General features: G+C 40.3%; 1 protein-coding gene across 1 annotated transcript in view; it reads right to left on the bottom strand.

Moving 5' to 3' along the window:
- The window catches only part of SUSD4 (sushi domain containing 4), a 77,798-nt gene that overhangs the window by 32,763 nt on the left and 27,322 nt on the right, over positions 1–17,713 (bottom strand). The window lies entirely within an intron of this gene.

Below are 17,713 nucleotides of genomic sequence, written 5' to 3'. Positions count from 1 at the left end.
AAGAATAATAGTGTGTCAGAAGCAGAGAGGAAGAAGAAATAAAGAAAAGGGTATGAAAACTAACTGCTATCCAAAGGCATAGTAACTAAAGCAGAAGATGAGCTGCTAGGTACAGGGAGATTTTGAGCTGGGAGGGAGCTCTACCACAGGGAAAAAGGACACTGTAATGTTGGATGCAAGTGATCCCATATCACCTTAGCTTGGTGGTGCTGCCAAATTCTTAAAATACTATTATGGGAGCACTGTATTACTGCACTGATGCCAGAAGGGAGTTTGTAAAGCCCTTTACTTCCACAAAATTAACTGTAAAATAACAAACAAAAACCCAACAGTTGCAATCGTAAAGTGTGACTGTGTATCACTTTATCAAACTCATTTCAATGTCATCTGCATAAACTGAAACCTTTTTTACTGCAAAGCAACAAAGGTTTAGAGCAGCACTGAACAAGTACTGCACATTGAAAGAGCAAATAACTTTGCAACAGGAGCAGCGGGGGGGCAATTAATGCCAGTGGGAGGGATGCCTGGAAATTTGAAAATCATTGCACTGTAGCTTTAATGTTTTGGTTTAAAAGAATAGTATCAGAGAGCTACTTCCTGCATGATAAGGATGAAGTGCCTCCATGGTACAGTCAGAGAGAAGGATGATATTACAGTAAAAGACTTTTAAAAATAAATCCCTGTTTCCCGAGGCCAAATCATTCCCTCCACCAAAGGGCTTGGTGTGACGCTGTGGCAGCCAAATGGAGAGCACTGAAGGTGATAAAGGGCTCCAGCACTTGAACACTTAATTTCTCCCTTCAGCCCCCTGGCTGAAGGCTGTTAGTGCAGAACACAAGAAGCACATGCTGAGCCACTGTGTTGTACATCTGACTAGCTGCTCCTGCCCGCAGAGGCAGGGCACAGCGCTGGGTCACCAGAGAAGTTTGCATCTTCCCAGTTCTATCCACGGCTGATTTTATGTGAGTCTGGATCACTGCACTGATCTCTCCAACCAGGATACAATTTCCAGAAGGTGACCTGATGGCCAGAACCCAGCCGAAATACCTGTGTGCCATGCCATGGTGAGACCCTACCTGGAGTCCTGTGTCCAGCTCTGGAGCCCTCAGTACAGGAAAGACATGGACCTGTTGGAGAGGGGCCAGAGGAGCCACAGAAATGATCAGAGGGCTGGAAAAGCTCTGCTGTGAGGACAGGCTGAGAGAGATGGGGCTGTTCAGAGAAGAGAAGGCTCTGGACAGAACTTATTACAGCCTTTCAGTACTTAAAAGGGGCCTATAAGAAAGATGGGGACAGATTTCTTAGCAGGGCCTGTCCTGATAAGACAAGGAGTAATGGTTTTAAACTAAAAGAGGGGAGATTCAGGCTAGACATGAGGAAGAAATGTTTTACAATGAGGGTGGTGAAACACTTGCCCAGGTTGCCCAGAGAGGTGGCAGATGCCCCATCCCTGGAGACATTCCAGGCCAGGCTGGACGGGGCTCTGAGCAACCCGATTTAGTTGAAAATGTTCCTGCTGTTGCAGGGGGTTGGACTAGATGGGCTTTGAAGGTCCCTTCAACCCAAACTATTCTATAAGTCTATGGGTGCTGGAAAGAGCCATCACCTACAGCCACCCTCTGCCCCTCTGCAGTGCTCCAATACCCAGCACTCTTCACCTAAAGAGATTTCACTTTTAATAGTTTCTGCTTGCTTTGCTGAAGCAGCACAAGAGCAGCAGAGCCTCTGCTCTTAGGTGGCTTGACTCCTCCAGCCAGTGAAATTTATCATGAGAAGTGAAGGCTCAGTGCAGTAGCCAAGTCAAACGAATCTCTCAACTTCACACCCCTAATCTGCTGAATGGCTGAAGATCTCCAATGCAAATTGCCCAAGACCCTCTGTTATTTGCTAATATGACAAACAAGAGAAACACAGTCATTATGTTCATGGGAATACATACTGTAGGCAATACTTAATAATAGAGGAGGGCTGTCCATTTTTACTGGAGATTAAAAAGAAGCTTCTTACGCTTCAGGCACCAAACTCACATGAAGTCAGCGATGATCCTAATTATTTTCCACTAAACCAAGAGATAACATGACATTTAGCTCAATTTTATTACTTGGGTAATCTCAGAGTTTGCAGTCAGGCAAGGAATATCATAACCCACCTTGAAATATGTGTCCTTTCTTATTAACCACATCAGGGAAATGTACACAACTGCCTAATACTGTGCCTCTGCAATAACAAAAAAAAACCAAAAACAAAACAAAAAATGTGTGGAGGTCACATACAATTTGCCAGGTAAAAAAATGAGCCAAGCTCATTTCTCAGTTTTCATTAAGTCAAATATGCAAAGTTAGAGATTTGGGGACCATCAGCACAAAACCCAACATAGAAGGCAAGAATGTTTTTTTCCCTGGTGCAGCCTTATTCAGTGACCATGCTGCCACTTCTCTGTTGACCTTTGACAAGCAAAGATTTTCATTCCTCCTAGGGATCATTTTGCAGTAGGTTGATCTCTTAGGTTATTTTCTCGAGAACAGTTTGTGAGTAGACAAATCTATCCCCAAGAGGAATTCCCAAGAAGGAACTGGAACACGAATAGAAAAATTGAATTATGTACTCCCTAGTTTCTACAAAGCCAGCAGCCAGCTGTTATTCAGCTACTGAATAAGAGATGACACACAGAATCAGCACAGGATCGCTGCTTCCATGCAGCATTTCCAGTGCTCATTTCTGAAGCAAGGAAGAAGGAAAAAGCCTCAGAGAATAGCCAGTTAGGCAGATTACACAAAATATGGTAAGTTCTCATGCTAAGACCATAAAGGCAAAGCAAACAAAATCCCAGTCCCATCTTTTCTCCACCGATATCAACGGTAGGTTTGGCCGAAATCTTGCCGCGCTACAATCAGTGGAAGTTACTTGCATGGCAAATTTCTTTGTGAAGACGTGCATGATCCAGGTGCCGAGCAGTGAAGCCGGTGCTGTCCACCTGCACTATTCCTGAGGAGGAGGTGAGGACCTGAGGGAGGAACAGCGATGCTGGCATCTCCTGGTACTCTGAGGGTACCACAGGCATTTTGAAGGGGCCACTACAACCTAGAGAAGCCAAGAAGTGCCCTAATTTTCACCAAGGTTGCTCCTCTCTCGCACGAGAGGTGTGCTGAGTATTTGACAGCTTAGTCGGCTGAGAGCTAAATCCATCAATCTTCTCCAATTTTAGTATGAAACTTCTGGTACAATATTCAAGAACAACAATGCTGAAACAACCCTGAGAATTGCCATCTTCCAGTTGTCCTTAATGAGATAAGACTTGGACCCTTTACATAATAATCCTTTTCATATCTTCTCACCTAGTTAAGCTCCACCCTATCAAAAATGAGTAAATGCATGTCTCCAGTAAAATACAGCTTGGTATATTAAGTCTTTTATTCCCATGATCTTTAGTTTCTTTTCTTTTTCAAAGCTATGCTTTTAAGAGTAGCTACTCAAAGTTATGATATAGTATTTTTATAATGGTAGGAGTAATCCCATGTTATAGACAGGACATCTTTTGCTTTTGTCCCTTTAGAACCTGATTAAACCAGCCAAAATAGTTTTCAGCCTGAGTCATAAGATAAGTCTTTGGAAGGAACGATAAAAGTTACATAAATGGGAAAGCCGATCAGTTGATTATAACAGAAAGGTGTTATCCTGAGGAAAGAGTATATCAAATAAGATTTTAAATTACTTAGAACTACAATGGATTCTGTTTCTTTATACATCCTTCCATGATTCTTTGGGGAGGAAACAAATTAAATTTTACTTTGACTTCTGCACTTTTTCTCATAGTTACAAAGAGGGAAGAGGCACCTACTAGTAAAAAATATACAACACACCTGTCATATAATGCAGTAAATTTTCATGTTACCTATAACAGCAAAAATTTAGTAAGGTCAGCAGCCATCATCATAACACTGCATCACTAGAACAACTTTACGGGATGCTATTGTAGGGGTTTAAATCCCCAAAGTAAAAACTGCAAAATTAGCACTGAAATGGCCTATTTCAGTAATCAGAATAACTTAATATTCAATCTGCCTTGAAGTTTCATGGTACCTTTAAGGGATGTTGTATAAACAAGCAATAATACCTTATGGCAAGGGTCTGGTCATCTTTATCAGTAACACATGCAGTTGATACAGAACGTATTTCTACTGCTGGACCAACAGGAGGTCATCAGAAAATAGTAGTGCTCTTAACCTGGATAAAACACAAGCATTTTATGTGGGTTCCTATTTTACTTAAACTACTCGTTATTATCAGTCAGAGAAAAATTATGTCAAATTAGTCAGAAGACTGAAAAATAAGCAATGCCCTCCTTGGGGTGTAAAATGAACCATTATAATGCATCCGACTGGACTTCATTTCTAGAATTCTGCATTGTATGTTCTCAAACATATAATGATTAAACTTGTCCCTGATTAAAACCTTGAGATTTCAGAAGCCAGGACAAAATTACATATTTGTGATCATAAGAAATTATGATAGCCACAGCTGAATTTCAGACACTCCTGAAAAAAGGCAGGAGGAGGAATCCCTCAGCTCTTCGCATCATTCTCCATTTCTCTGCACTTTTTTCTTACTTTCCTCTTTTGTTTTTCTTGTTCCCCTTCTTTCTTCACCTCCATATCTTACAGCTCTCTGTAAATTCATGGTGCTGGCAAGGTGATTTGATGGACTTATTTGCTTCTAAAACTGCTATATAGCATTTCACTGACAAACTGCTGATGCATGTTAGCTCAGAAATGGCTGCACTCATTCCTGAACAGAGACATCACTCTCTTTCCAGTTTGTTACATACACACAGTGAAGGAAAAGTGACATATAATGTGTAATAATATTAAAGATGTAGAGAATTTTCAGCATTTGTCTTCAGTACAATGCAGAATGGGCTTCTGGTACAGCAACACCTGTATTTGGGTTCACTAAATCAGCAAGTCTTTTCTCTCTCAGGCAGTGGGAGGCAGAGGCTTTGCAGCTTGTGGCAGGACCAGGCTGCCTGCACGCACATTTGACAAGGAGTCTGTAAACACTGCAGGAGCAGGTTATCTTAGGCCAGCTCTCAGTTAAGAGCCATGCTAGGACTAAACCAGAAGGGCCAGAAGTGCAAACATGCTGAGGGCTCGCTTGTCTCTTACAAAGGAAAAGTCATTTTGATCCCTTTAAGAGTTTCTGCCCTGTTTTTGCTGAAGCCACACATGCACAGCATTTTGTGCCTTTGGCTGTTTACGCTTCCTTGCTGTTGATGATGTTAATTGAACTATCCACATACCCCATAACAAGAAAAGGAAGGATGTGGTTCAGTTAGCATCTAGCCTTGGAAGTGAAAGGAAATTATAAACCTGTGATTTCATTAGTGAAATGCCTGCTAAAATCTAAACTCTCTTCAATCCCTTAAGGGTCACTAATGCTTAAGCTTCCCTGAGACTTTGGCAGCTTTGTAAAACCCTGCCCTGTTTAAGATGTGAATCACAACCTCTTTTGCTATCCTTGCAGAACATACTCCCAACTCCCAGCACTGTTGGACATCCCTCCTTACTCCAGGGCAGCCTAACAAGCCACTGGAAGAACAAGAGAAGTTCAAATTACTTTGTAGGAGAAACAGAAGAACAAATAAGACCTCCAGGGGGTTAGTACTTTGCTTAAGCCACAAGCAGATCTATAAAATGAAGAACACCACTAAGCTTAATTCTTCATATAACTCAAGAGCGTCATTGCAGAAAAAAAATAAAATCAGAGTGTAATGCAGTTCATGATCACCAAAGCCACCCATATGCAATAAAAAATGAACATGCAAGCCCCGCACGAAGGGCAACAGGCTCCAAGAGAGGCAACTAATCATTCAAAAGGCTGAAAGGTTGCCTCATTTGCAAGTCCCCATTTATCTTATTTTTCCATTTCACACACTCCCACCTGTGCTCTCCACCCTCCTTCATATCAATCCACCCAAGCCGACCCAGCACCTGCCCTTGCACCCTCCTACTAAGACCTCCAGGCTTCTAAATCTTGCCCACCACCATGCCCACCACCTCTCTTTCTCCTCTTCCCAGCGTGTGCTTGGAAAGGAGCTGTCACTCACGGAGGCTCCTGAGAGCAATGGGTCAGCTCAACCTTGAAATCCCTACTCAGGCATGACAAGTCCCTGGGCATTTCTGCGCTAAATCAAACTGACATCTCCCTGGAAAGCCCAAGGATTGCTGCTGCTGCTGCTTCCAGAGGGGGCACAGGGGAGGGAATGCAAGGAGCTGTAAGCAGGACAAAGCACACATGGGGGGCAAAAAGAGTTTTCCAGGAGCCAGGCTGGAGCTACTTCTGCCTGGGAACCTCACCAGGAGAAAGGGGACAAAGCCAAAGCGTCAACAGGGCAGGTCCAAGGGCACTGCACAGATGATTGTGGATATAAAAACAGCATCTTTATTTCAGGTGTCATGCCTCCAATTAGTTACTCCAATTACTGTTCAACACTCAGGGATGATAGCACACCCCAGCTGGTGCTTGACCTGAATTTTCTACCCATGGAGGTGATCACCATTTTTAATTTTGAATGTGAACCTTGATACAGGATTCATTTATTGCCTTGACATTAGGCTAATGCAGGAGGAAAAACTGCTTAAGACTGCTGGGAAAGGAAGAAGGTTTAGAATACAGTTAGCAGAGCACTTCAGTAAGCGCAGAGCAAACTAAAAAAAAGATGCATTTGTTTCTTCTGGAAAATGAGTTTCTTCTAATTAACATCTTAAACAGCACAGGCCTGCCCCTTTAATCATAACTTCGTGCAATTAATATAGCTATGTCATCTTTGTAAATAAGCCATTTCATTTATAATGCAAGAAGTACTTGTTGCTTCCAGCCTTTTGTAATCCAACAAGTCTGACTGCATAATTTATGAACCCTTATGAAATGTCATGGGCTACTGCGTGATCCTCTGAACCTCCCGTCACTTAAATGAAAAACAAAAGGCAGAAAGTACATCTGCTGCTGGTTCTCCTGGCAGAGCTCAGTTCTTCTATGTTTTTATTACAGAAAGTTACCGTGGCTGTCCTGGGGTATGATTCAGGGTGAATAAAAGCCAATTTATCACACCAGAAACCCCACAACCTCCTCCCAGTTCCTACATATTTAAACTGGAAATACAGTTTTTGAAGAAAGCCACTGAAAATTGTAACACTTCCACACTGAAGCCTAAACTGAGGCCAGTACAAATCAAGCATTAGGCAGGAAAAAACCTAAAAACCTAAAGCCAGAGTTTGTTTTGCCTTCTGCAAATATAAGGTGAATATTTTCTTCATTTCCGTTTATTCAACTATTTTGGCTTAATGACTAGTCCTATTCAAGCTGCAAACTCTACCAGGAGTTCAAAACATATGAAACGATGTTTTTCTTTTCAATTCTGTGAAAAAGAAACAGGTAAGAAGGAATGACTTCTTCAATTTTCTTGTTACAGACAATATTTCACAATTCTAAGTCAATTTTTAATACTAAGTATGTTTAGATAAACTTATTTTTATGCATATTTACTAAACTTAAGGTAATTTCAACTACTTTTAAATGGTTATTCTTTAGAATGGTAGTTCCATGCTTATTTTCTGAACCCTGAATATCTATGCATTCTAACTGCACAATACAGGGTTTGAAACAGATGATGAGCTTTTGAAACAATCAAATAAAAAAAAAATCAAAATACATATTTTACCATAATAGAAACAAGGATGCAGTAAATGCACACTAAGCTCTATATACTTCAATAAATGGGCATATATCTAACACATCCTCCTATTCATTATGCTGATTACACGCTGTAATAAAGATGATATTTGCCAACATATGCTTGTTGACTGGTGACCCATAAGAAACATCATAAGGAATATGTACAAATCCAAAATATATTACTGTATCACTTATGCCAAGATTTCTTTTTTAATGATTTAAATTGATATATGAGCTCATTTAAATCAACCAACCCCACTTATATTTTCATCCTCATATGTAACATTTCATATATTATATGTCTAAGGATTTCATTAGGGTTGCAATATTGTCGATGTGGGAATCCAGCCTTAGATCACTAAACAGGATTAATAACAACATAGAAAGCTACTAATAAAAAAAGTGCCTAGTAAAATAAAACTATGCTTCCATAATTTCAAGAATGTTATGGGCCTGCTGTGTTTTAAAAAGCAGTATCTAAGTATTGTTGTTTATCAGTCCCACATTTTTAGCACTCTGGAAAAATTAATTACTGTTACTAAGAGTTAGCTTAAACATTTTTAGTCTAGACATGCATCCCTTAGGAAATATAGCAAAAAACATAAAAAATGAATAATGAGCTAGTTACTATAGTAATATTTCTTCTAGGCCGATAGCATATAATATTATTCATCATAGCAAATCCAAAGTAATGAAATGTCACACTGTTCAGCAGAGGTCCTTGTTTCTATAAGATGCAGGAATCAAAGACTCAGAGGTATGAGTCGGGGGTTTGATATTTATGCTCTAATCGACTACAGACTTCCCTAGATAATGCTATATTTTTATTGTACACAACAGTATGATAATCCAACAATTTTTGCTTTTCAGCTGCACTACAGAAATTGATTTTATGCTTTCCAAATAACAGGCAGAATTTGGTATAGGGACAATCAGGATTAATGTGTGAGCATTATAATATTACACTTCTAAATAATGTGCTCTCTAGAGAAGACTGAGAGACAAGGGATTTTAAAAGCTGGTACATACTTAAAGCAGGGGAGCGGAGAGACATATTTCCCAGCTTTTGTGCTTGATTCCTTATCACAAATCCTCTGATGCTTCTGGATACTCTGACAGCTCATGCCCTACAGTGATTTTTCTCTATATGCACCTACCCATGAAACTGTGCCCTTTTCTTTTAGATGAGGGACCTCATTGCAGCCATCAATTTTTTAATTAGCCTTTTCCTCTCTGGATGTTTTGCTTGCTGATACTTATTTGGCTAGCCTTGCAAAGCTGGGGCATTATTTTGCTGGTTCACCAGCTATTTTTCCACATGACGACTGCAACTGCGCCTTTTACATTTGATTCGGATCACACCACAAAACACTTCTATGCAGGTAAAGCTCTTAGAAAGCAAGTAGATAATATCGACTGGAAAAAAATACCCTGACTGATTTCAGTCCTAATCGGGACGCAAGGAGAACTTGGTTTTCTTCTATATTGAAAAGTGGCTTTCTGTTCCTATATTCTGCTAGTACTGTTAGCATTAAGCACAGGTTTCAGTCTGTTTTTTCCCTTCATGAGAATGCATTCACTGACGAAAAATGAAACAACGTTGGCTTGTTATTTTCCAAGAATGAGACAAACCCACAAAATTGGATAGAAAGGAAGCAGGAATCCAGTTGGGCACTGACAATGAACCACTGTCATCGTACCAAAATGCTTTTTACTTAAATTACTCATTTAAAATGCTCTGTCCTGTGAGTTATTCCTTCCATACTGAAAAGACTGGAAAAAACAGTAGTAGGTTAAGATGATACAGAAGCATATTTTTGTCCTTATGTTTTGATTCATAATTGTGTTCAATTGAATACCTCGATACAGGGTAAACCCCCTAAAATTTGTTCTGTTTAAACAGCTGGTCAGGAGTGGGACTTTAACAGCAGAGAATGCAATTGCGGGGCTGCCTCCACTAAAACTCTTGTGCCCGTTTCACAGGTTCAGTCCTACCCAAGGACCGCCCAATGGTTGGAATGCCATGGCAACCTGTCCGCAGCATCAGAGCGACCAACTTAAGGAACAAAGTCACAGAAGAGCTAGTGAGCAAGATGGAAGCATTTATAATTAAAACATTGTGCCACTACAGAGCCATCATATTTAACGCCCTAAAAAAGAAAAATCAAGCAAAATGTCTATGACAAATTTCACTGGTGTGCTCTCAATTCTTGAAGCATCATCAAAAAATCATCAGCCTGTCAAGTCCCCTCTGGCCCAATATCTCCCCTTTCAACACAATCTGTTTCCTCTGCAGCCAGCTTCTACAATTCTTCTATTAATCCAAATCTTCACCTATATTTTCCCTGGTGGCAGTTTACGAAAGTCAAGATAGACAATATCTTCTGCATTACCCTTCCATGGGAAGCCAGCTGCCATCTCAGGAGATTCACAGATTAATCTGACACAATCTTTCTTTAATACATCTATGCTTTATTTTATATCATACCTCCAAGACCTTTAATCTTTCTACCTTAAAAAACATCTAAAACCTAGAGAATTATTGGAGTGAGTGAGAACCAAGTCCCCGATTGCCTAGATCATGGGGTTTTCTTTCTTTTTTTTTTTTTTTAATTTCTTTAACCTGTGAGATTAAAGATTAAATTTAATCTATTAGAGGTAGTGTTTTAGGACACTACTGAAGTCACTCCCTTTCAGTTACGGATTGGCAATGAAGGAGGAGGAAAGAGGAGGGAGCTGAAGACAGAAGAGAAACTGAAGAAACTGGAGCAGGAACAGCAGGAGCAACTTGGCAAACGTACAGAGATGGGATGTAGTGACATAAAACCATGTTAGGCTGGAAGCTGACTGACAGCTATCTGGATGGTGATACCACTAGAAGATAAGAGAGAAGGAGATGGGAATGCAAGCAGCAGCCCAACAGGGTTCCCAGTAGGCTAAAATGGGGAGCTAGAGGGAAGAGATGGGGAAACCCCGAGTCACAGGCAGCAGGAGTGAGAGGATGGGCAGTGCCGGGAACAAGAACAGGGCATCAATGCCAGGAAGATGCCTGGCAGAACAGTTTTGGAGGCTGGAAACACCCTATGAGAGCCTTCCCGAGGGTTAATGGCCTGTTCTTTCGGACCAGAAGAACCTGATTTTTTTTTTTTTATTCTGCTGACACCTCTGAAAACAACAGACTCTATAATGTACTCTGCATTGATGACACTGAAGTTGAGACTGCCAGATGAAATCTAATACACTTTATATAATGTACACACACCGCTACTAGTCAGTTGAAAGATTAGGAGTTATTGCATTGATGTGCACAGATAATAGGTAATGCTGAGCTACCTGATGCTCAAAATATTTTCATAAAAGCCAATCTGAAAATCACATATACTGGTTAAATTTAAAGACTATGGGCTTCTGTTCTTTGGAAAGTATTCACATCCCTTTCTGTCATGAAAATATATTCTCATCATTTTTAAGGACTAGAGGAAGAATGAGCTGTTATTAAATTTTTCATGGTACTGTACATCGATTAGCTGGGAGCTAAGAAAGGTTTAGAACTAGCAAAGAGATGGTTCTTTGTTCTTTTCAAGGGGTAAGAGTTTTAACCACATAAACAAGCAATTTATTTTAAACTTATTTATGTTAACAGATATTAATTTGAGGATTTCTGAAGCTTCTCTCTCCCCAGAGTGTTGAATTGTTCTTTTCAGAGCAACAGCTGCAGCAAACCTAGTTAAAATAAAAAGCAGGCGGTACACAGATCCATACATATACTTTGCAAGAAACAGGCAGCATATGCAGATTTATATGTGTGCCTGTCCCCTAGGATGTCATAATTGTGTTTGTTCTTTTAATAACTTTAGGCTCCAGTGATCAGAATAAAAATTCTATGCTGAAGCTAATGCTTCATCTTTAGTTCACCTCACTAGCCTGAATTGTATGGTAAGCAGACTTAAATAAATGCAGGAGTCTGGCTCTCTCCTTACACCGTAGACTCCAGCCACGCACATAATGAGTTGCCTGATTTAATTCAGGGTCTCTCTTTTCAAATCTTACTTTGTTTCTACAAAATATTTGGCTCAGCCATTTCTTTTTATAACTGCACAGATTTTCGAGCCTGCCTTCCAGTGTCAAGTGATTTGCAGTCTCTACCAATACAAGCAACACATCAAGCTTCCTGACTTGCAAGAACAGGTGGGATATTTAGACAATTATGTTATTCCTAATTATTATATCTACACTTACCATCTACATCTTTCTATAAATGTAGCCCAAAATAGTAAGTTAGTTAAGTAGCTTATTAAGTAGGTATGGCCTTTCAATAGCTATAGTGATTACAGCATGCCAGTACTAATCTTATGATAATAAATGATTTTTTACTCCTATAACCAGACTCCAGATCACCCTATAATGAAGACAGGCAGACATATTACCAGCTGACATGAGGGGCACCGAGACAATTAGAAGTAGGTCATAAACAGCACAGGCTAACGGGACAGTGGTCAGTAGAAAGCCAAACTCCAGTCTGCCAGTACCTTGTCCAATATACCTTACTACATTAAGGTTAAATGTGAGCTGAACGTGCCTAAATATCCTGCCACTTTCCGTTTCTGACCACGTTAGAAATATTTTTTTCATAATCTGACACCATCTTGAGCCTCATTTGAGATCAGAGGTGAACTGCTTTAGGAAGATCAGATGATCCTTGCAGGCCTTGCTGGATTAGGCAAGACCAATTGCCTTGTTATGCACAAAATTCTTGGGTATTCTTTGCCTCCAGTAACTCAAAATCAGTTTCACAATAAATTCTGAAATTGGTTGTTGATAATGCTGGTGTAAGAAGAACATTGATGTCATCCCTGCTCCAGTTTCCTGATCATTACACTATCTTTCCCCTTTGTTCTTCATCATTACCAGTTTAACTGTCCTCTCAAGAACAATAACGACCCTTTCTTTCCATATCTCCTTTATCTTCACCCAGCTTTCTTCGGTGACTCTCTTGTGTGACACTTTACAAAAATCTCTCTTAAAATCTTTTCCTTTCTTTCTTCTCATTATAACTGGCAGGAGTCATCCACCATGACTTGGCATGTAGCATTTGGTGCCAGAAAGGCCTTCCTAGAGCTGTCTCAAAGCCCGCGTCTCCTCACTATTCCCACTAACATCTCTGCTCTTGTGTCAATCTCTGCCAGGACTCTGAGGACATTGATAGGCTTTAATGGCACTGACTGGCCTCACCTGGGACCCTCACTGACACCCTCTGCCCATGGCCCAGGAGCTCCAGGTTGCCCAGGCCTGGGCACCCAGACCTTGCCTGGGTTACGCTGCAGTCATGCCTGTCTCCAGCCCTGTCTCTGGCCCCATCTTCTGAGTGGACCTTGGATCCATGTTGTAGATCCATCTCCTGCTTCTCTGACTGGGTGGCCCTGGAGCCCGTTCATCCCCTGGCTGTGTCTGGAGCTGTTAATGGACCCCAGTACCAGAAGCCAGCTCTGCTGAGACCCTGTGGAACTGCACCCTGACCAGTGAGGGCACAGCCATGCTGGGGTCACCCTTGGTTCTTGGGTTGTCCTCCTCTGTGGAGCAGCCCCACTCCCACTGCTCCCTGACATTCCAGCCAGGACACACATACCCACAGCTCCCTTCACTGCTTTCCTTTCCTTTCTTAGTGAAGTTCAAGCCACTCATCCTGTTCTTCCTCACCACGCGCCTCTGTTCTCTATTCTTTCTGTACCCTACATGTTTTCTACATTCTCCCTGGAATATACTTCTTTAGCTGCTTTGTTTTTCTCTCGGGCTTGAATTTATCTTTTTATGTCACCTCCATATCCCCTCAATTCTCTCCATTCATGTCCTGTTGTCTTTTAAACTTCTTCTCAAAACCCCACTTATTTCATTTATCCTTCACCAGGCCCAGCTGCTTTCCACTTTGAGGGTTGTTCTCCATGGGGCCTTTGAGTTTAGGCTATAAAATCCAAAGACAAGAAAGCAATCCTTCCACACTTGGTGGTCTCTTACATAGTCTGCCCTAACTGTGGCCTGAAAATGTTCATCTTTTAATTATTTTGCATTCCTGCAAAAAAAGCCACCACCTTCTGAAATTTCTTCATCTGCCATTATTTTTCTATGAATACGTTGCAATACCTAAAGCCCAGAGAGATTGCAATTGATCTGATCTGCCTTATTATTAAGAAACGCTTGTTCCCAATATGAAAAGAAGTATCTCTGCTCCCGATTTCTGACTCAAGCCATTTCATAGCCCACATGCTGCTCAGCAAAGATGCATCAGTCATCACACATCAGGCACGAGTGACCTCCACAGTTAGTTAGGAGTTCCCACGCTGAGATGTTATGCGGTGTGAAGTGTATGGCTTGACCTAAAGATCTTTCCCACTGACAAAACATGCCTTTCGACCATGCATTTAGACCTACTGCTCTCCTAAAATGCAGTGTCTTGTGCCCTATCGGTGTCATGTTGAAACTAGGCATGGTTATAGGAAGGAGATTGTTTTGATTAAATGAGATTAAATGAAAGGCTAAAGGACATATACACAATACTGTAAAGGAATAAATGCCAACTTTGTGTTTAGTAGCTGTCTTAATATGGAAGAGGCAACTTACCCCTTAGTCCAGATACTACTCAGACATTAAGAATAGGGCCAATGTCATTTATTATCCCTTGTCAAAGCGATCTTTTGGAAGAGCAACCTGAATGTTTAGGTGTGCTAGGATTAGGCCTGACTCTGTAAGCACGGCTCTGCATTGTCTCATAGAGGGCCTGTGATGAAGATCAGAGCATACACACCACATGTACACACATACACATGCACATACAAAAACATACCCTGGGCTTTAGCTTCAATAGAAACAAAGGACTGAAGGATTCTCTCAGGGACCTCACCTTTCTTCCTGCCTAGCTAATTCATTTATATTACAAGTTTAAACTTCTTAAACTCAGTTGAAAAGGAACTTCCTCAGAAAAAATGCCAACTAGGCAATGTTATCAATTGCGCTTGATTCTCTGAGGGAAATACAAAAGCTAAGTTACCCTTGCATGTCCAGCACTTCATAAACCAATCCACTCTATAGCTTACTTGATGCCTTACTAGACATAATGCCTTATAACTCTGCTATCTTAATGAAAATAACTACGTACACATATGTCCTTGTACGCCTTAAAACTCAGCATGCTTCCTTTGTCATACATACAATTATGCATACAGTACAGCACTTACATAAGCCTAATTGAAAATGCAGTGAAGATTGAGGTAAACTGACAGTATCCCATGGAAAAAATGAAGAAACTGCTATTCCTCAAAGCCTCTGTGTGCATTTCTGGCTTGAAAAACCTCAGCTTTCTCTTAGGTGGCAAGAGATGCTGTTTCAACTTTATCAGCTGTTCTACATGGTACAAGAACAAATAAGCCCAATTGGGATGAATTCAGCAATTTAAAAAAAAAATTAATTTAATCAGTAATCGGGTAAACTTAATCTGACACAAAACCCCCCACATCTTGTTCACTTACTTTTGAAATACAGCATACCCAAACTGGGAGGAAATTGTTTTAGTGTGATTTGTAACAGTCATGAAGAGTGACATTATTTTCGGTAATGACATTGTGAGATACATTTTCTCTTTTGGGAGTAAGCTTCTGAAGTATTTTAATCTGTCTCATCTACCGTTACAGACTTCAGCAAAACTGTGAAATCCTCATGAGAATCAGGCCTCTATATAAATCCAGTAATAACCCATGATCATCTCTCCATTTTGGTTTTATTTATGTTGTAGATACTAGGCTTCTTCAAACTTCCACCAACCAGTGGAAATTAGCCAAATATATAACCCAGTGGGCCATTTAAAGGGATTTTGCTGCATTTGTGGGCAGCTTTCAGTACCCAACCTGAAACCTTCCAAGTATTAGTTCAAGACCTACAGAAAATGTATGAACTGGACAGCATGAGCTCTCTGTGTACAAGTGGGAAGGGCGCTACTTAAAACCAGTCCTTGCTTTGGCAGCTGGGGGAGATGTTAATACTGTCTCTTAGGCTGGCAGAGGCTGCCTAGAGCCTGGTTTAAGCTGGTGTCTGTACAATCAAGCTATCGGGGCTTAACTAGGTAGTGTGTGGCAGCTGAGCAGCAGTGACAGGCTGTGCATGCTCTTTGCACATGAGATGAAATGCATTAGCTTTAACTTCTTGCATCCAGACTATTTGCCAGATGGATTCCTAACAAACAACAGAACCAAACTGCTGAATTATTTTACATATGCTCGGAAAGCTTGGGAAAAAATAAACACACAAAAGAAGTAACTAATGGGAACTGAGTGATGTGTTTTCGAGCACAATGGACTCCATCGTTATTTCAAAAAACATCTGTACATTACAATTCTATTAAAAAAAAAGTCAAAAGTCAAAGTAGTTTCCCATTTCCAAGTGAGAAAACAGGTCCAATTTTTTAGATAATCAAAAAGAGAGGCTTTACTTTGACTGAGTAGATCTCACGTGTTTTTCCTATCTGAGCATATTGCTCAATAGCGATGGTGTACAAATGTGTTAAATTAAAGCTGATAACTGTGCTGCAAATTCTTTAGCTATCCCTGCAAGAAATCACCTTTTCCCTCAACAGTATGAATCTACATTGCTGCTCCTGTACAACAGTTGTGTTATTATTATTATTGTTTCTTTTGGATTGGGCTTCCAGTCCTACAGGGTACTCTGCCCTTTTCATCTTTCTTTAAAAAAAGAAAACAAACAAAGGCAAAAAATCCCCCAAACCAAATTAAGATAACGCAGCCACCAGAGGGAGCCTCTGATATCTTTCTAGAGAAGAAAAAAACGCTTGAAAGCGACAAAGAAATTAATGAAAATAATTATAGTTGAGAAATTGGGTTCCAAGAAGCAGCAGGTTTGCCTTAGGACCAAAACGTGTATCAGTGTAAGGTTTTGTAAAAAGATGTAATTTATAGCTTAACTGGCTCCTTTCCATTTAGAAAGCATGCTGAGGAAGGACAAGAATCAGACTGGGATAGGAATGATTTCGATTAACAGTTGCTTCACCTAAAAATACAGCAACTCTTCATTCTCAATGAGTAGCTAGAAGCAATTCAGATTACTCAAGAGAGCTAGCCTTTTGCAACCAAATGTTAATATATAAATACACTGATGTGGTAGAATAGTATCAAATTTTCGCTACCCATACATAAACTTTTAAACGGATTTGCAAAAGAAAACATACAACATGTGTCCTCTGTATGGAACCTGTGTGTACACAGGTTTTATATGCATCACAGCTGCCTTGCCAACCAGATGGATGAAAGCAGAGCTCTTCAGAAAAGGCAGCAGAGCTTTTTCAGACCTCTCATCATCTTGCACAATCCCTCTCATGTTCCCTAGGCAGCTGACCTTCAAAATGTCATTAAAAACATGAAATATTAAAAATACACTACTACAGAGTAGCATCTGTGTTTTATATCCCATTCCTTCCATGGCTCTTCAGAAGAAATCTGCCTTAAAGCATATATTGCTTAGAGGATGAAAAAGGATACAGTATGTTTGTATCCGGTATCTCAAAAAGTACATTTATTGAAATATTCATCACTTGTTCTAGTCCCTGAACTACTTCTGAATTGCTTATTCTGTCTTTGAAAAGATGCTTGCTATATAAAGACTTCATGTGTTGTTATTCTTAACTATCACCCTTCTAACCAAGAAAACTTGCCAGAGGGGCTTTACTTCACAATGACAAGAATTTATGCTTTAGTTTACTTAGTTTGCAACTTGGATGTTTCCCTTTCTCTTCCTACTAATGGAAGAAAATGTTGCCAGGCAGGCCAATTGCTAGATAATTCATGGTACTTGGTCTCTCAAGATGCTTCTCTTGTATGCTAGGGGACTTCAGTTCTGGATTTTTCTTTTCCATAACTGAAGAAAAAATCCTACAGGAATCAACACTGGTAACACTGATCATTTGAAGCTTTCTTTCACACAT

The sequence above is a fragment of the Streptopelia decaocto genome (assembly GCF_964273445.1).
Source record: "Streptopelia decaocto genome assembly, chromosome: 3".
Classification (NCBI taxonomy): Eukaryota; Metazoa; Chordata; class Aves; order Columbiformes; family Columbidae; genus Streptopelia; species Streptopelia decaocto.
Note: the sequence above shows the minus strand (reverse complement) of the source record. Positions and strands in the feature narration are given on the sequence as shown.